Below are 23,862 nucleotides of genomic sequence, written 5' to 3'. Positions count from 1 at the left end.
TGTGGGATATTCTCTGCAGAGTTGGCCTGGAGAGTGAGCCCCGGAGGAAGGGAGTGAGCACGGCTTGGCCAGGTGTCCGCCGCCAGAGTCCGGAGGCGCCCAGGAGAGGTACTTGGGGCTTTGGCCCCGGGCGGGGAGGGAGGCGCGCTGGCCGAGAGCGGGGACGCATGGTGGAGGGGCAGGGGGCAACGTGCCAGTTTTCTCTCTGATGAATGATGTTCACGCGCCGTTCGTGGCTCGGGCGCTTTGTCTCTAGCCCGGGGCCCGGTGGAGTAGACCAGCCAGGGGACGGATGGCACCAGCACGCGCTCCGGGCACACCGGGCAGGTGCCCGCGCTCCGGCTCAGCCAACTCCGGCTGCGCCTGGTGGCCGAGGCGCGGCCCCCGCAGGCGCCCGACCGCGGCCATCTCCCGGGCGTGGCGGGTCAGAGGCTGGAGTCTGCCGGCCGAGCAGCTGCCGCGCCACATGCGACCCGCACACTGCCGCCAGCCCGGGCGGGGACCGGACACGGCCGGGGCTACGGGGAGGAGCCGGGCGCGTGGGAGGGCAGGGGCGCGCGGAGGCGGGGAGCTGGGCGCGCGGGACCCAGGGACGCCCGAAGCTGGCTGGCTCAGGGAGGGACTGGGAGTGACAGAGCGACGGACAGGTGGGAGCAGTTAGACAACTGGAGACGCGGAGACCGGCACGCAGAGAGAGGGAGGGAGAGGCAGGGGACGCAGACAGAGGAGGGAGAGGGAGTAGCAGCCTCGCGCGCCCTCCCTGCAGACGCCCTCCTCTGTCCGAGGGAAGCGGCCGGGGGCGCGGAGTGGCAGAACGAGAGGGATGCGGGTGCAGAAGACCAGGAGAAGGTCCCTGCCTCGCTAGTGGGACCAAGAGTCGCGGAGGGACCGCCGCGAGGGGCAGCTCGGAGAGCGGATCGCGGGACGGCGGGAAGCCCGCGGTGGGCTGCCGGGCTGAGGGACAGACGGCCGGACAGACAGACGTGCCCGGGGACGGACTGGCAGCCAGGAGGCGGGAGCTCGCTCCCTCTCCGCAGCCAGGGGTCGAGAAGGCGGCGGCAGCGCCCCCCCCGCCCGAGCGCATCTGAGCAGCGGGGAGCCGCAGGGACCTCGGGGTCACCGGCCGAAGCCGCTGCTGTGGCCGCAGCCCTGCCGGGAGCCCCGCCGACGCCGCAGAAGGCTCCTTTTATTAGCAGTTAAATAAATCGACCCCAAATAATAACAATAATAAGCCAAAGCAAACAAATACAGCCAAGTCATCCGTGAGAAACAATAATACTAATAAAAGCCACAAACCAAAATCAATCAAGGAACAGAGACGCTGGGGGACGTCCACTTTTCGGTCAAGGTAAAATAATTTTAAGGTCTTCCGACGTGAACATTGCACGCCTTTTGTCATTTCTTTCTCTTTTTTTTTCTCTTCCTTCCTGCCTTGCATCTGTGCTTTTCTTTCGAGTTGTCTTTAAGTCTAGCTCTCTCCTTCCTGTTTGTAGAAAGCTGTTGTTATGTATGCATCCTGTTTTCATGCTTTGTCGGAGGAGGGGTAGACTCCCCCCTCCCCAGAATGAGGCAAAAATGAAAAGCAGGAAGAGAATGGAAAAGAGCAGGTCTCTTCATCAGAGAAGTACACAGTTGATCTTTAAAGGCTTCTCTGTAGAAAGTTGGGAATGTGCCTGTTTCTTTTGGAAGAGAGCTATGCAAGGGGCAGAAAGTAGTCATCTGTTTGTGGTCCTCAGAGGACTTGAGATCCTGGCTCCCCCAGGAATTAGAGGAAAGATGTTCAGTTTCGTTTTTATGTGTCTGAATTCTGTATCATTGCAAACTCCAAATTTAACATCTTCTGCCTCAGGGTTGTAGATGTAGTGGTAGAATGGAGTTGAATGAGACAGGTGTATAGAAAGTTTCCTAGGACGAGAAATGGATTCTCTGGGTGTTTATGCATGGAAATGGGGCTGGAGTGGATGTGGTTGCTGTCAGTTCAGTATCCTGAAGATATAGGCAAGCACAGAATCTGAGCTGGAAAGACAAAGAATTGATAGTTAGATGGATGGAAGGCTGGGAAAAATCACTTTCACGAGATAATTTCTGACTTTTTTCAAGTCTGTTGGTATGACACGTCAGCCTCCCCAAATAAAGATGACGATCTCCAAAGTTCAGGCTGAATGTGGACAAGATTTCACTCAAATCCTGAAGAAATCCAAACGATCCTCACGTCTTCTTCATCCACTTGGGTGACCAAAATGGCTGTGATTGTTTTGAGAAAACGGAGAAATGGAGCTGACAGGAAATCCCTTTTCATTTGGTAAAAGTTAGGAAACCTTTGACACTTTAAAATAAATGCAGCTACTGCTCAGGTTTTGTCACCACAGGGCTTACATGTCTTCGTAAGATTTTAGGTAATGTCATTTTCGCAGAGGGCAGTCATTTGGAAGCCTAGAGCTCTAGCCATGTGGCCGAGTAGGCTGGTTATCTTGGCAGTGATTGCTTCTGCTTTTTCCCAATAAGGATCGCATGGGAGATAATAATATATGCCCTCATCTCAGGTTGACACGGATTTCTAAGGTATGTATGTGTGTTTGATCCTGAATTTCCTTTCTAATAACATTCTTATACTTCTTTTCGTCACTTGAACAGAATGTTTTTCAAGGCTCCAGAGAGGGAGTTTAGAATATTCTTTAAGGAATACAGTTCTTCCTTGCAAAAGGCTAGTCTGTTACTACCCTTGCTTATTAATACTATCACTTGGTCTCAAGTAATCTGCTTTAAATACAGTTTTAAGACATTCAGACTGCTCTACAGAGATGCCTTAACTTATCCTCACTGCTTGTGATTAATATTTTCCAATAAATCTTGAAATAAGTTGCTTTGGATGAATGTCTATTCAGCAGAGTACTTTTTCAGTGAGATGTATTTAAAGAAACTTACACACTCCAGAAATGCACCTTGAGCTTCTCTGTGACTTCATTTCACTACATGCTGATTTCTCTTTTACAGTATTCTGCTCAGACTGAGATAGGTTTGGGTACACTGCACTATTAAATTTGTAAATTGCTGGTCTCCCAGTGACTTTCCTTCTTGGATACCAGCTGAGTGTGGTTACCTTGAGAACTGTGGCACTAACCCCATTAGAGCATGCTCCACTGGGGAGTTCTGTGTGGTCTATTTTTAATGCTATTTAATGAAGGAGTGAGTGCCTCACTCAGCACTACAAGGAGCAGGATGGAAGGCAGAGCTGGGCATGGTGATGGATCCTGGGGAAGGATGTCTGGAAAGGTACAGACTGGCTACTGGAGATGGTAATTTTCATTAGTCCTAATGAATCGCACTAACAGAGGCCAGTTGATTTTAGTGGGAGAATTACCTGAGAATAGTTTGATATGTGTTTTCATCGACCTCTCCAGTAATTCTTAGAAAGAAGATTCAATAATTTGAGTGCCTTAAAACTTCAGGGAAATAGTAACCAGGGAGTTGCTGTGTATATACTATTTTTAATCCAAACTGTCAGGTGCTTGGGTGGTAAGACGTGCAGAAGTAATTTCAGCTTCCTAAAATATTGTACTGGGGAAGGGTTTGGAGCTTGTAAAATGTTCCGGGCATAAAATAACTAAATCCTTCTAAGATAGGCTGATGACTTGAAGCTCTGCCTTGTGAATTTGTTTTTCATTTTCTTTTATAAATGTGGAGTCTAGATCAAGTATTGTGGCAATGAAGTGAAGTAGGATGTTTTGGCTGAACTTGATAGAATATTTAAGCTGTTTTCCCCCCTTACTTTGAGATAAGCACAATAGATATGTTACCAAAGGTTAACTATCTCTTAAATGTAGATGGCAGAGGCAGCGCTGGTAATTTTCAGGATTTTATAATGAGGGGGGACATGTCTTAATGTTATAGTGCGTAAGATATACAAAGCCATCTGTCTGCAGTATTTGCATATATGCAGAACGCCTGTCTTGAGGTAGGAAGTGAGAATGTTCGATCAGAAAGGTCCCTGTTGTTCACTTTCACATTAACAAGGTACTGCAGTTGGGTTATTTCTTTGTGCAGAGTAAAGCTAATTAGAAAAATGCCTAGGTTGTTTCAAAAGTAATAAACACAAGAGAAAGTGAGAAGTTTGTATTAAGTGGAGAAATGAGTCATAACTATTATTAAATGAAGCTGTTAGAACAGTGTCCAAAGTTGTCCTGAATCTTGTCAATTTTTATAAGAAGTACCCCCCCAAAAAAAAAACAAGAAAAATACATTGCAGAGAGTTAGTATAATTTGCTGCAGTTGCTTGTGTTTCCCACCTTCTACTTTGAGAAGGAGAAAGTAATCTACATTGACTGTAGTATTTCTCTTACCGGAGAAATATTATTTGAACCACAGTGCTGCTACTTTTCTCCAGATTCTCTAGGCAATGGGCATTCTCATCTGAATTCAATGTGGATTATATCTGTGCACAAGATCATGATAAACTGCACAAGTACAGTGTGGAGTGAGTCAGCCGGTGAAGACACAATATCCCATACAGCCAGAAGTGGATACGACTGAAAATCCTCATTAGTATGGAGAGACAGTTTGAAGTCCGTTAAGGTTGAAAATCGCAAATGAACCCTTTGTATATATGTTAGTTTAATTCAGATCTGCTTCATGACAAGGTTAGGAAAGAATCTGGGGCTTAAAGGTGATGTGGACACTGAAAACCATCTCTTCAAATGGTAAGTACTGGCATGGTCCTAACTGGTTCCACACAGTGGTGCATGTTGAGAAATTTGTGAATCTCTAATCAGGAAAAGAATTGGCTTCCTCAAAAATGCCTTATGTCACCAGCGAAGTTCTGAACATATTTTAAGTCAGTGATGATGAACTTATCAAATCCGTACTTCCTCCCTTTAGACAAACGACCTTCATTTTTTTTTTAAATCGGTGCTTTCAGAGTCTTTACATTTCTGACTTTGCTTTCTTTCATTTTTCATTCTAACATTGAAAGTTAAATATGCTTAATGATTTCAAACAGTTATAGAAGTCACTGCTAAAGGACTATTGAAGGTAGAAAAAATATTAGCAAGACTTATCTGTGACTGGATTTGTTTTTCTCAGGCTATCTTTGCTTCTGAGGTTGGTTTCCTTTAATGTATATTTATGCCAAGTGCTAATAAATTGATTTTCTCAGTAGATCAGAGTCTTATAATCTAAATTAATTTTGCTCATCTTGGATTAAACTTGGCTCTGGATGTTCAAAGTTATATAATATTTGTATTTACATCACAACCCTTTCATTTCTAGAGGATGAGATGGGAGCTGAGATACACAGTATTTAAACTGCATACATTAGTATCATCTGCTTGATCAAAAATAAAGTACTTGAGGCAGAGTTTCAAGTTTACTCTGCAGGTTTTAATGTTTGGCAGCAGTGTTAGCTTGTGATTTCAAAATCCTCTGTAATCTGGTGATATTGTATTTTTGTAAGTCATGAAACACCCATCTAGCATTTTGAAGGTACCTTTCTCTAAAATTACTGGGAGGTATCTGTGCCCTGGGAAATTGCTGCACAGGTAAAACAAAACACGGATTGAAATAATTCCACCGGGACAGTTGAGGAGAAATTGAAAAAACAAAAGGAACTGACTTATAATACACCCAACTGACTCTACCTTCAAACTGAGTCTTTAGCATCACGTTCTGTTCTTCCCTTGCTGCCAGCAGCGATCTTCATATCGGCAGGTGGAAGGACTGGTAACCATGGTCTGCAGCCACAGTAGATCAATATTTTAAATTCTTCTACATACTTTTCTTGAGAAAATTTCTCCTGGCAGTTTTTTATAACCCCTACCTAATATACAATGTCCATGCCAAAGGTTATGTGAGATTTTTTAAAGTTCTGTAACCAAGTGATATCTATTAGGATAAAATTGCATCTGTGACTTATTTAAAGGCCAAAGAATTCACCCAGAATTTTCTCACTCAAGGTACAAGGTCATAATTATCCCTCAGTCATAAATTCATACATTTTTAAAGTATTAATATGTTACAAGTGTTTCTTTTATCTAGCAGCAGAAAATATTTCATCTTCTGCAGGTAAAGGGAAGAGGGTTCCACTAGAGATTAGCCTTTTAAGAAACAGGCCTTTTATCAATTTATTACATTTCACACTATTTTAAAATGGTGCAATTCTTACATTAAAAATGTTTTGTGGATAACACACAAAATATTAATATTTTGTTGACAATATCACTTCTGTGAATAGTAACATTGGTTTTAATATAAGTAAAAATGAAATTCAGTTTCAGTTGAAGGATTTAAGATTTTTAACAGGAAAACAACTGCGTCACGTTTTATTTCAAATATTTAGGCAAATTTTGTAGAGATTTCTGTGGTTATGCAGCATGTGATTCTATGCAGAATCACTTAATGTAATATACAGTCTTTATTTTCTGCAAGTTTTTTTTCACTGAGACATATTCACAAAGCTAATCTACCTAAATAAACCCAGATCAACCTCCTGATACCCACACAAGATAGGAAATCAGTGTTTGTGATAAAGACTTCCAAAAGAACTCTGTGACTTTTCAACCTAAGATGGATGTAGAGCTGGAATTTTTAATAATGGATACACATTCTTTTACGTTTCCTTTATTGTCAGTTGCTTCTTTATCATGCACTAAATGTGTGAGGATCATCTCTAGGGAAATGCAAACCAGAGGAATGATCTCACATATTCTGCAGATTTTCCTCCATTTGTCAAGATCCAATACTCACTTTAGGACCATCTAATCCACAGCATCATACCTTAAATGAAAAACTAAAAATGCATGTTGACATAATTTGATCTGGTTGCAATGGAAAATCAGCACCAATAGTTGAGATAAACTGTTTCCGCATCTTCAGAAAACAACGGAACATCAATTTCTAAAAGTTTTACAATCTTCCAAGTCCAAATATGATATGCCTTGACATGGAAATCAGAAGGCCCAGCTGTCATCTGACTGTTCCGTCGTCTGAGTTGCTTTCAGGTGATCTCATCACCGTCACATAGAAAAATCCAGCCATGGGTCGGCAGAGAATGAAGGAGGGGCCTGGCAACTCTCTGAAATTCAGGGACTATGCATAATTGTTTAACTTTTTCTTGCTCATAAACTCAATAGGCAAATAAAAAGCTATCGTGTTAATGTTGCCGTTTTTTTTATACCTTTCTAAAGCCACCAGCTAAAATCTCCACATGAAGTTCTCATACTTATTGATAAGAAAATATCCATACTCTTCATTGGCAGGTTTTTCTTAGCATTTTACTGGTTAATAGGTAATACCACTCTGATGGAAATCCCAGTGCTGCTGTCATCTGACTTAATTTAATCATCAAAGAGCTGTTAGAAAATAAGTAGATGCCATGTGAATATGTGACAGAATCTAGGCTTCAGCATTGTTTACAAGCTTCAAATACGCAATTCTTTAAAATGCAGTTTTTAAAAATGAGTGTCAAAAGATCTTTTTGTTATAAATATAGCATTTTTTTAAAAAATTTTTTAGAGAAAGAAGATTAAGGTTTATACTCAGATGACCACTCTTTTAAGTCAATGAAGCACACAGTTATATTGAAATTGCTATTGAACTCTGCCAAATTCATTCATGGTCAGGACATTGCAGTTGTATCTGTGATCCTATTTCTTTTATCCGGCTTATGGGAATAATGGCACTAACACTTTTAAGTTATACTGTTTTATATTTATTGTAAATTTACTTAGATATACTAGCATTGTAAGAATTTTAGGAAATTATCAAACAAATGGCATGGCACTAAAGACGAATTTAGAAATCCCACTGGAAACAACTAGTTGGTATTAATGGTTTGTCTTTTTATTTTCACTTCGGTGCTTATTTAACTTCGTTCAGCATTTATTTCATATTTCCTTTGTGAAGATTAAAATCTTTCTCTAACCCTGAAATTTCCACATAATCATGGGTAGAGTTTGGGAAAGATGAAATGATACAGCATGCCATCATGATGTGAGTCCATGCTGTTGCTATCTGCTTGAGCTCCGTGAAGCACCCTTAACAACTGGACTCCTTCATTTTTAATTACTATTATAATTATCGACTTTATCTGGAACTACATGTGGCTTCATTTTTAGTGGTTTTTTTTTTTTTCAGCGTGAAGAGGTGGGAGAGTGTATTTAGTTAAGAGAGTTTATGTGTGAAAAATGTATTCATATCATAAGACAAGGATGCAAATATCGGTCCAAGAGGGATATCATTTCACAATGATAATGATTGCAATGTCTGCATGATTTGTCAGATATGATGCAGGAAGCTATAGATAGGGAGACCTTTTGAACTCAGAGGAACTTTGGATCCCTTGTCAGGGTAAAACTAAAGAAGTGTGGGCTAGAGGATGCTGGAACTCATCAGGGAGCAGGCAGCGGACTGCTGTGTGCTCATGATGACGGACTGTACCACTGAGATACACGGGCCTCCATGGGATTCTGCAGATCAGAGAAACGTGCAAAATCTGGATTAAAAGAAAAGGTCCGGAAAACAAAGTCTAAATGTGGTGGTGCATCTAAATCTCACTTCTCCAAAACTTACCTCTGTAAATATGCAATTTACCCCCTGAGCAACCTATCCTGGGGTTTAGCTTCTGGGTCTAAGTAAATAACTGAAAAATGTGTCTACGGCCAAGACTCTCAACCCCTCTCTGCTTCCTAGTTTCCTCAAGACTGTAGTAACACCAGTTCAGTCACAAACAAATGCCCATCATGTGACCATAGCAATTTCGTTAATTCCTCGTTGCTTCAGTGTTTTCATGTAGCATATGGGACACATAAGGCCTGCTTGACAAGACTGAAGCAGAAACAAAGTCCCTGGTACCTTGGTATTTATTCACTAAAAGGAAATCATCACCTTTTCATATAAAAAGTGTTGAGAGAGAGCTTTAACCTGATTACGTGAAATGAGAAAAACTTCCTTTTAAGCATTTCGTGTGTCTGTGTTTTAGTAATTTAGAGTACATTTCTTTTCTTTTTCCGCCCTGTAACCATCTTTACTGGTTGAAATTGGAAACTAGCTTTCCTCTCTCTGTGCCTAGAGAGATATTTTTCTAGGCACAATATTTTCTGTGAGCCTAGAAAATATCAACAGCCAAGCAGAGGTAGTAACTAATCTAGGAGGTGGGCCTTGTATGAGGATAGGAATGCTTAGTAAGGTCATTCTCTCCTGTCAGTCTCTAGGGGGAGAGATGGACCCACTGAGAGTTTTCTGGAAAGTGAAAGGATAGGACTTCTCTAAAACATTTTAATTGAGTCATTTCCACCCTCCAAAAGGGGTGGCCGAAGAGCAAGGCCATTACTGAATGCGAAGGAACTGAAATGGATCCAGGGAGGAATTACCTGGCATCCCGCGCTGAGGATTGCGACCAGGAGCAGCAACTCGGGGGTGGCAGGGGAGGTGGAAACATTTGTCAATATCCTCTCCGAAGTTAAGGCAAGCAGAACAGAGGGCTGGCTGCTGGGCTCTCTGGCGCCCCCACTGGCGGCTTTGGTTTCCTGTCTCCCAAGCCGGGAGAAAGCTGTTAGGAGTGCACCGCTGATAATGGCTTCAGACTCTAAAGTATCTTCAGTTAATGTTGCTGAAATGAATCATTTCATCCCTTACATGAAAATGGTCAGAGGGTGATGTCTGTCATAACTGGGTTTTAATCAGTTGGTCCCCATCAGAAAATGGAGAACCACGAATGGTGTTCCGTAGAGAGGCTGAGCTGTGCAAAGCAGTTAATTCATCAGATAACCACACTTTTTAAAAATCATAATTAAATATCAGCCATTCTTCTGAGGGGACTTCCCTAGTGGCAGAGTGGTCAAGAACCCACCTGCCGTTGCAGGAGACACAGGAGATGCAGGTTCTATTCCTGGGTCAGGAAGATCCCCTGGAGAAGGAAATGGCAACCCATTCCAGCGTTCTTGCCTGGAGAGTCCCATGGACAGAGGAGCCTGACAGGCTCTAGTCCAAAGGGTCACAGAATCAGACATGACTCAGCACACACACACGTTGTTCTGAGAAATAGTACCATCAGAAAAATGCTCCAATGAAATTTCTCAGAAGGTACCTGAGAATACATTTATAAACCTTCAATATTCTAATAAGTGCTAGAACAAAAAATTAGGAAAGGTTAGAGAGTATATCGGAGAAGGCAATGGCAAGCCACTCCAGTACTCTTGCCTGGAAAATCCCATGGACAGAGGAGCCTGGTAGGCTGCAGTCCATGGGGTTGCTACGAGTCAGACGTGACAGAGCGACTTCACTTTCACTTTTCACTTTCACGCATTGGAGAAGGAAATGGCAACCCACTCCAGTGTTCTTGGCTGGAGGATCCCAGGGATGGGGAAGCCTGGTGGGCTGCCGTCTATGGGGTCGCACTGAGTCGGACGCAACTGAAGCGACTTAGCAGCAGCAGCAAAGAGTAAATACAACATTATATATATATACTAGGTTGGCCAAAAAGTTTGAATTTTTCTGTAAGATATTCCAAATGAAAATTTTGGCCAACCCAATACATATTACATATACTATACATATATATGTATACACACACACACACACACATATATATACACTAATATAGATAGTATGTACATGTATATATATACTAGAATCAGCATAATATATATGCTTAAATGCTAGCCATTTAGCATTAAACAAAAAACGAATTTATCTCAAAAGTATACAGGTACAGGCAAACCTCAGTGATATTATGGGTTCATTTCCAGACAACCTCAATAAAGCTACTATTGCAATAAAGCATGTCACTTGAAATTTTTTTGGTTCCCAGTGTGCAATTGTATCCTGTCTTTAAAAAAACCAATGTACATACCTTAATCTAAAAATGTTTTATTATTAAAAGAGACTAACAACCCTCATCTGAGCCTTCAGCAAGTTGTCATCTTTTTAGAAGAGTAACATCAAAGATCACTGATCACAGATCACTTTATAACAAATATCATGATAAAGAAAATGCTGGAAATATTAGAATTATTAAAATGTGACATAGAGACAGGAAGTGAACAAATGCACTTGGGAAAAATGGCACCAATAGACCCCCTTGATGAAGTGATGCCACAAACCTTCAATCTGGAAAAAAAAAGACAATAACTACAAAGAGCAATAAAGTGCCATGAAACAAGGCCTGTGTGTATTTCCCAGTGCATTTTTTTTCACTGTCCTTAGCTGTCCTTGTTTGCACATGCCAGCTATTTAATAGGCTTGTGGAATTAAAAATTGACCTTTATATTGTTGATGGCTCCTATTATCCAGGATTAAAATCAGCTCTAAGTAAAGTTTTAACTGTGTTTTTCCCCTAAAAGTTTCAGCCTAAGTGGATCGGACATTCGTCTTTCTGAAAAAGAGAACAAAGAGATGCCCTTATATGTAGAATTATAACTTCACTAGAAATGATTTTGGCTCTTACAAAGCAGCTTCTCCTTTAGATCTCAAGCAGTGACTCAGGCTTTTATGGAGATAGCAAGGTCCCTAAAACATCAGTCGTTTAAACTGAATACCTAGATCACTTTTCCATCTACGTGAAAGGAAATCATAGTTAACACTCAGTTAATGTGGTCTTGGGAGAGAAGATGAGGCAAGTGCACAAACAATTTCCAAATCGCTGACACACAGAGCTGGAAATAATGCCTGTTTACTGGAGATGTGCCTTTGAAGGGATTAACATTGGTGAAGGTGATCCAGGATGTGGGGAAGAAATTCACTCCTCTGAAGAACTGGGCAAGTAGGCAGTGATGGATGAAGGCAGGGAAGGAGGAATGAGAATCGAATACTGAAAAATTGGGCTTCCTTAGAGGTCAATGGCAACCCACTCCAGTACTCTTGCCTGGAAAATCCCATGGACGGAGGGGCCTGGTGGGCTGCAGTCCATGGGGTCGCTAGGAGTCAGACACCACTGAGCGACTTCACTTTGATTTTCACTTTCATGCATTGGAGAAGGAAATGGCAACTCACTCCAGTGTTCTTGCCTGGAGAATCCCAGGGACGGGGAAGCCTGGTGGGCTGCCGTCTATGGGGTCGCACAGAGTCAGACACAACTGAAGTGACTTAGCAGCAGCAACAGCAACCTCTCTTTCTGCCTTAAGGAGAGTTGCCCTACTCTCCCTATTATATGGAAGCAGTGATCGGATTGATGAGGGTTAACTGGCAAACCAGTTAATCTGCTTGGGACCAGTAGAACTGAATAAAGGTCTTACCCCTCTCTTTCAAAACAGTCTAGTCCTAAAGTGTGGGATCTGGTTGAATAAGAGTAGAGTGAATTTGCTTTCTTAATTTCTACATTTTAGGGTATGCTGAGCATGGTTCCAATGGAATGAACATCTGCATACCTTTCTGACTTGACAAAGCAGAACAAAACCTGGTACCTTAATTTCGAAAGATGAGAACATTCTGTCTTCTTTGAGGCGATGGCAGGCTTTAGGAAGATGTAGAAAGCAAGAGAGTCTGCCACAACTGGCGTTTTCAACAGGAAACCAGAAAAATATCTTCTGGACCACACTGTGTCAAAGTAGGGGACTTTCCATGGGACCTGAATGGAAGAGACGGAGTTCTTGTGTGGGAGTCAGCAAGATCTGTCTGTTGCATCAGATGTTATACTCACTCATTTACTTGTTCATTTTTGGTTTTCAAATATTTATTGAAAATAAATATTTTTACATCAGGTCTCAAGCTAAATATTTGGGAAATTTGCTCTGTAGGATTTTGTAGGCATTTAGGAGAGGGACATGCACTAGAACCCTTTGAATAATGAATGATGATTGAGAGCATAAGGAAACTCCAAAATGATAGATGGAGAATATCTTGGATGATAAATTCTATAAACAAGTTATGAATTAATTTGACAAATCAGAAAAATCTTTTTTTTAACCCATAAATTTCATTGAGAAAATTGACAAAAAGTATACCTCGAGAGTGGAGACCATATTGTTTCCAGAAAGCAAACAAGGAAGAATTAACACCACTACTAGGGGAAAGTTCTGTTGATGATAATAGAGCACAAACTGAAATCATGAAAGCAGGAATTGGGAAGTTCCCTCAGAAGAGAAAGACAAGCTGATTGTGACAAATGTATATGGAATTGGAATAAGCCATTTGGTTTTCTTTGTTGAATTTATAAAAATCACACATTTACACTGTTACTAGAGCTACAAGCAACTGATGCAAATATCATTGTTACGAACTGCAGAGTTCAAATTCATATCAGATCAAGCTAACGTATCTGTTTAGATTTAAGAAGAAAGGTTTTCTGAAAGCAAATGATTTTTTTGAATTTGTTGTTAGATTCTACATAGTGTGAAAAAGGAAACTGAAATAGTTTCAGAATATTATAAACGTCCTTGGTAGATTAAAAAATAATGCCTGTGATGAGATGGAGATGGGATTACATACAGTTCTAGAAAACTGTAGGAGTGAAAGGTTTGATCTGTATGTTACTTGAAGGGTCATTTCTCTTAAGAATGTATTTTGTTTCCATTGGCTGAGACAGAGTTAAAGATTTAGGTATTTGGAAGCAGAGGAACATCTGGATACATTGTCCTAAGGCCTGCACCATGTTAAAATTTCTTGCCCTCAGACACTAAGGAAGAATTTACTTTTAGAAGTTACCCATAAAGCATCAAAATTACACCAGATGATTTCTAAAATCTCTTCCAGTATTCAGTGTCTAGTATTGAATGTTTTGGGAGAGTATAATATTTGTGAATAAATTTTATATTGAATTGCCCATAAATTTTGGTCATACTTTCTTTTCTTAACCTTTCAAGGAAGGACTAATGCTACAGAATGAGTGAAATGATTAGAAGGTTGTCATTCTTCTAGCATGTAGCTAACTTATCATGAATAGAATAGTTAAGAGTGACAGCTTTACACTGACGTGTGTAAAATAGCTAGTAGGAAGCTGTTGTATAGCACAGGGAGCTCAGCTCGGTGCTCTGTGAAGACCTAGGGGGTGGAACGGGGGTAGGGTGGCAGGGAGGTCCAAGAGGGAGGGGATATATGTGTGTGTGTGTGTGTGTGTGTATCTGTGTCTACATCTATGTATACATATGGCTGATTCACTTCACTGCACAGCAGAAATTAACAGAACATTGTAAAGCAATTAAGAGAATATGTGTTCCCAGACCTGGGTTCAGATTCCCTCCTGCAACTTGCTAGTAGGTTTTTCAAGCTTTCCTAAACCTCAGCTTCCTCATCTCTAAAATGGGCTTGTAAGTACTAAAGATGTTGTCTGTGCTTCTCCAATTCGTACTATTCATTTACTCCCTGGTGGCTCATATTTTCAGTTTGCTTTGTCCTTGTCACTATCTGCTTGATTCCATAGGCCTCACCAAAAAAAAAAAAAAAAGCATCCCCCTGAGACCCCTCCCAGTCTTGAGTGTGTTTTGTTGACATGGCAGTTACTTTGGGTATCCTGTTCATGCATAAAGGGACTCCAGTTTCAGTCCAGTCATACAGTACATGATATGCACTTTCAAGCCAGTGGTTCAGTGACAAAAGGCCATCTGGGAACCTCTAAAATCCAGATGCTTTCTAGAAGATACTCCTTTGCACAGACAGCAGGGTTTGACATTTTAGAAGCTTAGATGGACAGTAGGCATCTTGAAAAAGAGATGTGGGCATGGGTGGTTTAGAATTCCACGTATACACAGAATTTCACATAGTATTTCACTCTCTATTAGTGGTATCTCACATGGGATAAGGTTGTGGCTCGATGCTGCTTTACAAAGAATGTTAACTAGGGGTTTTTCTGTATTTGTCTAGAAGTGACATAGTTTAGTCTTAGCATCCTTCTGGGGCAATTTGGAGCTTTAAGAACCAGGGCTGATTTCAGATAATACTTACAATTTGTACACTTTGCAGATAATACCAATGGCTATACCCAGCAGAAGGCCATGTGTATAATTAGAGATTCGCCCAATGAGTCTAGCAAGAGAAGAGAGCTCTGAAATAGATTTTTCTAAAATCGCGAGAAAACATTACCTCATTGTTTTGATCTGGCTGTGGAAATAGACTGGTTTGGATGTTTTAAGAAAGGATGAGGCGATATCACTTGTTTCATTGTTTATATATCAGATCCTTGGGCTTAAGCAGGAATCAGAGGGTGTGTACTGTCAGTGATGAAATTCACAGCAGTGAGACAGACCCAGATCTGAGAACTCGAAACGACTGATAGATGGTACTTCGTAGTAGAATGATTGATAGATGGACTTCCTAGTGACCTGACCAGATGTGTTGAGGCAAAGTCAACTTCTGGGGTAATTCTTGATGAAGTACATAAATATAGCAAGGAAACTTTAAATGAAAGAGAAACGATTTTTTTTTTTTTAATGTTTTTAGGGAAGCTACTGAGTGGCCATTAGTGAAGGAAATCTGTGCTTATTTCTGTATTGATTAGGTCATTAGTGGCATTTGTTCGGCCTTGCAGGAGTTACTTTACATGGCTAGCACCTTCTTCTCTCTGTATTACTATGTTTCTTCAGGCAGAGTTTCTTTTTAATATAGAGGTACAAGATTTCTGTGCCCCTGCCTGTGTCATTTGCTGAAGCCACAGGGAGAGTGATGAGAAAAGTCAGTATAATTCTACTAATTCTGACTTTACCTTTGGATCATTTTTTGGAAACTTTTAATTTTATGTTGGAGTATAGCCTATAAGAATAACAATGCTTTGATATGTATCGTAAACATCTTATAAAAGCACGTCAGTCCTCCCTGTCCATCACCAACTCCTGGAGCTTGCTCAGACTCACTTCCATCGAGTTGGTGATGCCATCCAACCATCATAAATGTTATCATATACTTATGAACTACTCTCTTGTAAAAGAGAGAGACTTGCATGCCCACATGATGTCCACACCCATCAGCTCTTGGTCTTAATCACAGCATGGGATACTTCTGTTGTATCATACTTGGGGATTCCTGTTGCAGGGGAAAAGAAAGAGGTATATTTAATTCTTCTTTTATTTTTTTCCTTTGTGATACAACTCATACTGTGGTATGCAATAGCCATGTGGAACACAGAGAATTCTGTCTAATCTAGGCATCACGAATTAAGAAACAGGATATAGGGAGATAATGGAAAGGTATATATGGAGCCATGACAAAGAAGGGCATGGAAATTGACTTCTGACCTGGGTGGAACTTTATGTGTCTCAAATCTGTACTTGTGGCTGCCGTTTGGGGCAAGAATGACCACCTATCTCATAAATTCACCTATCACTGGGACAGTTTCTCCTGGTGTGATGGATAGGCAATAGGTTTGAAGTCAAGGTGACCTAAGTTTGAATTCTATCCCTGCCTGTCACTGATCTGGTGAAGTCAGTTAACTGTTGTGAGCTTTCATTTTCTTAATTGGCAACAAAACTCCCTTCATGAAGGATCACATGCAAAATATTTGCCACAAAAGAGAAATGTTGTCTCTATCTGACTTCCTCCTGCAAGGTCTATTAATCCATTAAAACGTTGAAACCTGTAAGAGCACATGTAATGAAGTGACACATCAATACTTGTTATAAAAATGCTATAAAGTTTGGGTCACAAATATCATCTGTCCACAGATGACTGAAAAAAGGATAAAATGGTTTTGATGGATGGTGGGATTCTTTTGTGTTGGCTTTTATAAGATGTTTACGATATATATCACAGAGTTAAGGGAAAGAATAGTGGGGGGGGGGCGAAAAACGATACCACATCTAACCTGTATCTTTACTCACCACCCAGCTCAATCTGAAACCGTGTTATTGATGTAAGAGACACAGTGGTTCATGTATGTGGGTGTGCTCGGTGGCTCGGTCACGTCCTGGTCTTTGCAACCACATAGACTGTAGCCCGCCAGGATCCTCTGTCCATGGGACTCTCCAGACAAGAATACTGGAGTGGGTGGCCATTGCCTTCTCCATGGGATCTTCTCAACCCAGGAAACAAAACCACATCTCCTGCACTGGCAAATGAATTCTTTCCCTCTGCGCCACCTGGGAAGCCCAATGGTTCGTACTTAAATATAAATAGATGCCCAAGGATAATTGATTAAGGAACAAAATATTAATTAAAACATTTCAAAACCATGGTTTTGAAAATATTTAAGTGATAAGTGGAGTTTCAAGAAAAAAATTGCCTTTCCACTTTCTCTTCTCATGGATTCATGAGGTTTGGGCTTTTCTTTTTCTTTTTTTTTCTTTTTCCGCCATGTGGCATGCGGGATGTTACTTCCCCGGCCTGAGATTGAATTCATGCCCCCTGCATTGGCAGCATGGAGTCGTAATTCTGTGGACTGCCAGGGAAGTCCTGGTTTGAGCTTTCAAATGCATGGTTTGATGCTACATTTGTGATTCTTTACAGTTCAGGTATATTGCCTTGTTCTCCAAATATGTGTTCTGAGCCATCCCTCAGTCAGCTTGGGAAAAAGTTTAGTTATCCTCTGTGTTCTGTCCTTTGTTCTGCCTGAATTGATACCAGGTAGATAAACCTGCTTTAAGTCCGCCGGCCAACACACACTTCTGCAGTTTCCAAATATTGAAGATGAAGTGATCAGTTCTACTAGTATTTTTCCCCTGAGATTATCTTCTGGAAAACCTACATTAGAATGAGCCAATGTGAGCTTTATTCATGGGTGGTTTGGCCTCAATTTGTCTTCTAGCAAGCCAGCCCCAGACACCCAGAACACAGACTCATCCATCCCTTGCCTGAGCTTTCCTGTGTCTGCGTAAAGGGTGACGGTTGTTTTTGGCAGGTGTACAGGATCAAAGGGGTCCCTTTATCCTGTTACCTTTGGGGAGTCGGTTGTTCAGATAAAGGAAGTGGTAAGGTTAACAGTAGTTTCAGTCCTCCCCCGAAATAAAAATTAGTGTGGTAGGTATAATAAACCCCACTTATTAGCTATTTGTTGAAGGTAGTGGCTTTGTTAATATATTTGTACGGATGTATTTAAGGATTATGTTTACTTTTTGGGTTTCCATGGTGGCTCAGATGGTAAAGAATCTGCCTGTAAGGTAGGAGACCAGGGTTCAATGCCTGGGCCAGGAAGATCCTCTGGAGAAGGAAATGGCAACCCACTCGAGTATTCATGCCTGGAAAGTTCCATGAACAGAGGGGCCTGGTGGCTACAGTCCATGGGATTGCAAAGAGCTGGAAACAGCTGAGCAACCACCAGTTCACTTTTGTTACTTAAATGCTTTAATTTTAGTAATTAACTGTTTTAATTGATATATACATTTATATAGATACATATATATTTAATTTTGTAACATGATAAATTATATATTATATATACATATATATGTGTATATATATATACACACACATATATACAAATTTGGAATCCTGTTATATTACAGAAACAGTAATCCCTATTTTTGTGAGATCTGTGATGAGAGGCCCTAAGTTAGCTGCTTTTCCACTTCATTTCCCTTCTGAATTCATTTATCTCACTGCCAATGAACAATATCCCACTAAGGATAGGGTTACAGAACAGAGCCAGAGAAGAGAGGAAACTTGCATTTGCCCCACTCTCTACTCATCAGAACTGATAAAATGACAAGATGAAAACAGAAGGTAAGATAATGTGTTCATTGTTTCAACTGAGGAGTTAGGGATTTCTGCACAACTTAGGTTTTGATTCCAGAGCTCTGCCCCCGGTGACCAAAATTGAACTACACCAACTGCCTTGTAAATGTCAGTGGGTGATCTAGGACTCATATTTTTAACACAATGAACCATCTTATCTTTAAGTGGCTCCTGCTACAGAAGGAAGTACTTGTGAGTGAGTGAGTAAGCATGTCATCTCAAGAGGAAGTCTCAGACCGTGGCATTCTTTTCTATACTGCACAGGCTTGTTGATCCCTAAAGCAGTGCTTCTGAAACCTACATGAGCATCAGAAATCACCTGGAGAGATTCTTCAAATAGAGACCTCTGGACCCCAGTGCCAGAGTTTCTGATTCAGCAGATCTGACGTGAGGCCCTGCGTATCTGCATTTCTAACGAGCTTCCAGGCCATGCTCCTGCTGCTGGCTCATGGACCACCATTTGAGAACCGCTGATCTGAAACATGAAACTTTTTATCAGAATGTAGAATTCGTATGACTGATGTTCTCTAATCTGAAATAGTAAAGGAACACTGTAAAATTTCAAAACAAATCTCAGAATCGATTTACCCTGATTTTAAAATTATTTTTAAAACATGAGCATCTTAAAAGAAGAGATGAGGATGGCAAATTCCACTAGACAGTAACAGTTAGGAGCCTCTGTTTCAGATGGTTTTGGGAAGAGGCAGGTTTTCCCATGAGGGTGTGTTCCAAGAGTCTCCAGGATAGGATCTAAACTGCATGGGGATAGTATAATCCCAAATTCACAAGATTGAGTATTCTAAGGAGCAAGATAAACTTAAAAAAATTGGTGAACACCAGATGTTAAAATTATAAACACAGAAACATGTAAATAAAAGTCTAGAATAGCTTTATTTATAATTGCCCCAAACCAGAAGTAATCCAAATGTGTTTCAGAAAGTGACTGGATAAAACATGGTGCATCCGTACGATGGAGCAAGAAGGAGCAGACTGGCTGGTCTCAAGGGCACTAAGCCGAGTGGGTGAATCTGGTCTCCAAGCAGCAGAGACTCTATAACCCCATTTTTGTAACATCTCAAAATGATCCCCTTATAGTGGCAGAGGAGGACAGACCAGTGAATGCCAGGAGCTATATCAGTGGGGCGGGGCTGGGGGGTGTGATTGGAAAGAGATGGCATGAGGCAGTGTTTTGGGTGATAAAACTGTTCTGCAGCCTGATCATGGTAGTGATTACACACACACACAGGTGTTAAGCTTCATGGAACTATAAAGTCCTCTGCTCCCAACAAGTCAAACTTATGATAATTTTTAAGTTAAGAAAAGTAAAATCAGAATAGTGCTGTCTTTCATTTATACCAAGTAACTGGATTTGTGCCATTATATCAGGTAAAAGTACCAATGTATTTAAAGAAATACAAAAGCTGTATTTCAAGCAAAGCAAAAAAGAAAAGCATGATCTTCATGAAAACGGATCTTCATAAATGGTTAAGGTCATTTGCTGCAGACAGGGCTTCTAGGGAAAATTTGGAAGTAGGAAAAATCTGCCTGACATAGTCTTGACCTGGGACCCCTCTTAAGATCTTTCTCTCATTTATACTTTTTCTTAGAATCCTTCTCTGTAAGCTTTATTGTTTTCAAAATGAATTTCAAGGGACTTGAATTTCATTTTTACTCACTGAAAAATACCGACAACTCTAGCATTGTCATCCAGGTACCTCCCATATTTATGTGTGAATCCCCAGAGTCACCGTCCACCCACACCTTGCATAGCCCAGTGACGGCTCCTGGGAGCCTTGGAAGGCTGTCAGTAGTGTCTGGAAACAGCTGTAAGGTTGATAGACATTGATGTCTGACCTGGGTCTGCAGAAGTGTTGGCAGTTTAATACTAGCCGGGCTCTAAGCCCATAAGATCAAGAAGGATCTGTTGAGTGGGTGCCTGTGTTTTTCTCAGTGGAACATAGAATGCTAACCACAAGTGGTAGATAATACCCTTGAGTGCTTCACTTACCTTAACTGGTTTAATCCTCACAACCTTCTGTGAGGTGGGGGAAGTGTCATTATTCCCATTTTCGGGTAAGGAAAAAGCACAGAAACCCAAAAGGAACTTACTTGCTCAGTGAGTGGCGGGGTCAGGCTTCAAGCTCTGGACATCTGGCTTCAGAGTCCAAGCTGTTTCGCAAGTGTACAGCTCTGTAATGTCTTGTGTTTTTTTTTTCCTACATTTTCTCCTTTCAAGACAGGCTGATATTTGCGTTATGGTGCATCTCAGTTTCCACGTGACCCAAAAGCCCCGTGGTCATTTATTGACTCTTGTACACAACTGACCTTGTTGCGCCAGCTGGGCAAGATGTACAGATTGTCGCATGTAAACCCAGTTACACAGGAAGCCACTAGTTACCTGAACCTCCTGTGTGGGTCGAGTTACAATCGTGGGCCAAGAGAGAGGGCAGCCGAAGTGCCTGTCGATGCCCAGAGCAGCAAACAGCTCTGTGACTGTGTCCAGGCCGGCACCCGCCACAGAGCTGTATCTTTGGTCCTCAGGATGTACAGTACTTGGAAACTCTCAGACCTCAGTGTCGCTTGGTGAAATCAGAGGTTTGTCCAGAAAGCCTGTTCCTGGCCTAGGGAATCTGCTCTTCCAACCACCTTGGGTGAGCCAAGGAGAACTTGGCTTTGGAATGGAGAGAAAAGATCCCTTCTCTTCACTAGCTCTCTGATTCAGCTCATGGAGCAGACAGAGGAGGACAAGAATCCGATCCAGACCTTAGAAATACAGGGGTTTTCCGTAGGCTCAGTGCAAAACAGCTCCTTCTTGTGATGGGCCCTGAGAATGTCCCCACAGAAACCCTCCTTATTAGGCATAGTCACCTCAGTCCCCAAAGACAGGCGTGGACTGCGGTTGTACCCCCTCGGGGTCGGCTCCGTGTCCCAAAGGGATCTCCGCTGCTGCATTTTAGCATGGCGGTCACAGGGAGACCTCGTGCACCTGAGAAACAGCCCTTCACCCCAGTGGGGTAAGATGGGCATGGACCAGAGGTCACGCAGTCATTGTCCAGTAACAGGGCCTTCTGCTGGTTGTCTGATACAATTGTATAAAATCAAACATTCAGTATGCTTGTTTGTATTCTAGTGGGACATCCAAGGCAACTCTACTGGAAAAAATAAAAAGGAATTGCAGGTTTCTGGCTAAGGATAGCAAAAACAAGCCTCTGTTGCAATAAAAGGTGTGGTTTTGCTATCGTTCTTGAATAAGCTCGCATGATGTTGTAGTTGCTCCTCGGCAAACGTGCCGTGAAGGCACCACCAATTGAACGATGTTGTGGGAGGCAGTAGACAGCGCGAGAGTTTTTGAGACCAACCTTTGAAGAATATCAGTGCCTGTGGACCTTGGACAGTGAACCTACTCCTTCTAAACTTCAGGTTTCTCTCCCTCCTCCCCAGCTCCATCCCTCCTCTTCTTCCTCCCTTCCTTCCTTCCTCCCTCTATCCTACCATCTTTTCTTCCTTCCTTCCTTTTTTTAAAATATGTGTGAATGACGTTAGTAGTAGTGAAGATTAAAAGTACTCACTGTAATCTGTTTTTTGCAGCATCTGGCACATAATATGATATAGGAAGAACTTCCCTGGTGGCTCAACCCTAAATAATCCACTGGCAGTGTAGGAGTCACAGGAGACGCAGGTTCAATCCCTGGGTTGAGAATATTAGCGTGAGGAAGGCATGGCAACCCACTCCAGTAGTCTTGCCTGGAGAATATCATGGACAGAGAAGCCTGGAGGGCTGCACAGTTCATGGGGTTGCAAAGAGTAGGGCACAACTGAAGCGACTTAGCTCTCATGCATATACATGATATAGAAAAGTATGGTAGGTATTATTCTTACAGTGTAAGTTCACGCATCCGTGTTCAAGCTGAATTCAATATCAATATGAACACCTGTGGAAGTGTGTGACTACCATTGTCTGGATCACAGTTTTGTGATTTACTTTATACCAGTGAGATGGAGGATCAGTTTCCTTTGCTGACGAAGGATGCCCCCAAGACTCTTCTCTTGGTAACTTCCCAGTAAGTCTTGTGAGAAGTAAAGGAATTCATGCCAGCACAGCCAGAGAAGCAGATATGTCTATTAAATGAAGAGGTTGACATCTTAAGTAGCTCCTTTCAGACAGCTTCTTTCTGAACTGAGCCCTCTTTAGGCCCCAGACTCTGGTGTGTGTGTGTGTGTGTGTGTGTGTGTGTGTGTCTGGACGTGTGTGGGGCAAACCTCAAGAGTGAGTGTACAAGTGTCACGCACAGTCTGTGTGTGAGCGACGGAGCCCCAGCCAGTCTTCTGCAGCTGGGAACAGCAATTAGCTGCTTCCTGAATTAGGGTCTTGTTTGCACTGTTGTCCAAGATAATCATTTGTTTGTTGAAACTAAGACGCTCTATCTTCCTCCGAGGCATCAATCCTCATATTTAAATGATGAGGTCTTTGAATCTCACAAATCATGTTTGGGTTTCACAGGAGGAACTCTGTCACAGCCTGTGTTTTCTCTCTCTGACTTGGGGAATCAAGGCATAAGTTGCATGTATATTTCAGCTTATTCTTCAGACAGTTATGAAAACATTATGCAGTCTATTCCAGCAACGGTTTGGACACAGGTCTATTTTTTAAATGCCTTTTATATGAGTTCCCAGCACACATACATACTTATACGTGCGTAGACACACTCCTCACAGACACCTGCACACACACATGCAAAATATGATTTTATACAACAAGACATAGCCTTCCCTAGGGTATTGTACTCCACTTCTTACCTATTCTGTTCTAGTGCATTTCACTTGCTCTATTCATTTCACTCCATTCCGTGTTCTATTTACTGCCTTTACAAAGTTCCCAGTTATAACCAGTGATTCAACTTTCCGATTTACAAACAGGTCACAACCTAAAGTTTGGAAAACATGAATCTACATATAAATTGACTTCAGATTCTGTCTTCTCTTCCAGTGTTTGCAGAAGAAGGAAGTGCCTCTGGCATTACAGTGTCTTTTTGATCTTCAGCTATGCATGATCATAATACAGTGATCCAAATATGTCTCCATTTCCTCTACTGAATAAATGCCAATTTGTACCCCTTTAAAACAATAATGACCTCAGTTCACTCAAGTCAGTGCTTATTGCCAAGTCATACATTATTTTGGAACTCCTGCGTAGAAATCATTATCAACTATATCTGGTTTTTCCAGAAGAGGGACATCTTGAACAAGGAAGGGGTCACTGTGTTCCTAGGACATGTT

General features: G+C 41.7%; 1 protein-coding gene across 26 annotated transcripts in view; it reads left to right on the top strand.

Moving 5' to 3' along the window:
• The first annotated feature begins 641 nt into the window (after positions 1 to 641).
• Positions 642 to 23,862, top strand: part of ARPP21 (cAMP regulated phosphoprotein 21) — a 162,403-nt gene continuing 139,182 nt past the window's right edge. For 23 of the 26 annotated variants that reach the window (XR_005722041.1, XR_005722040.1, XM_040246279.1 and 20 more), the window contains exon 1: positions 642 to 1,348. The gene's annotated coding sequence lies outside the window, so the exon portion shown is untranslated. Of the gene's footprint in view, positions 1,349 to 2,635; positions 3,297 to 23,862 lie in introns of those variants that run through there. The other 3 variants (XM_040246282.1, XM_040246259.1, XM_040246258.1) reach the window with 3 other exon arrangements.

Source organism: Oryx dammah, unplaced genomic scaffold, assembly GCF_014754425.2.
Source record: "Oryx dammah isolate SB20612 unplaced genomic scaffold, SCBI_Odam_1.1 HiC_scaffold_9, whole genome shotgun sequence".
Lineage (NCBI taxonomy): Eukaryota > Metazoa > Chordata > Mammalia > Artiodactyla > Bovidae > Oryx > Oryx dammah.
Note: the sequence above shows the minus strand (reverse complement) of the source record. Positions and strands in the feature narration are given on the sequence as shown.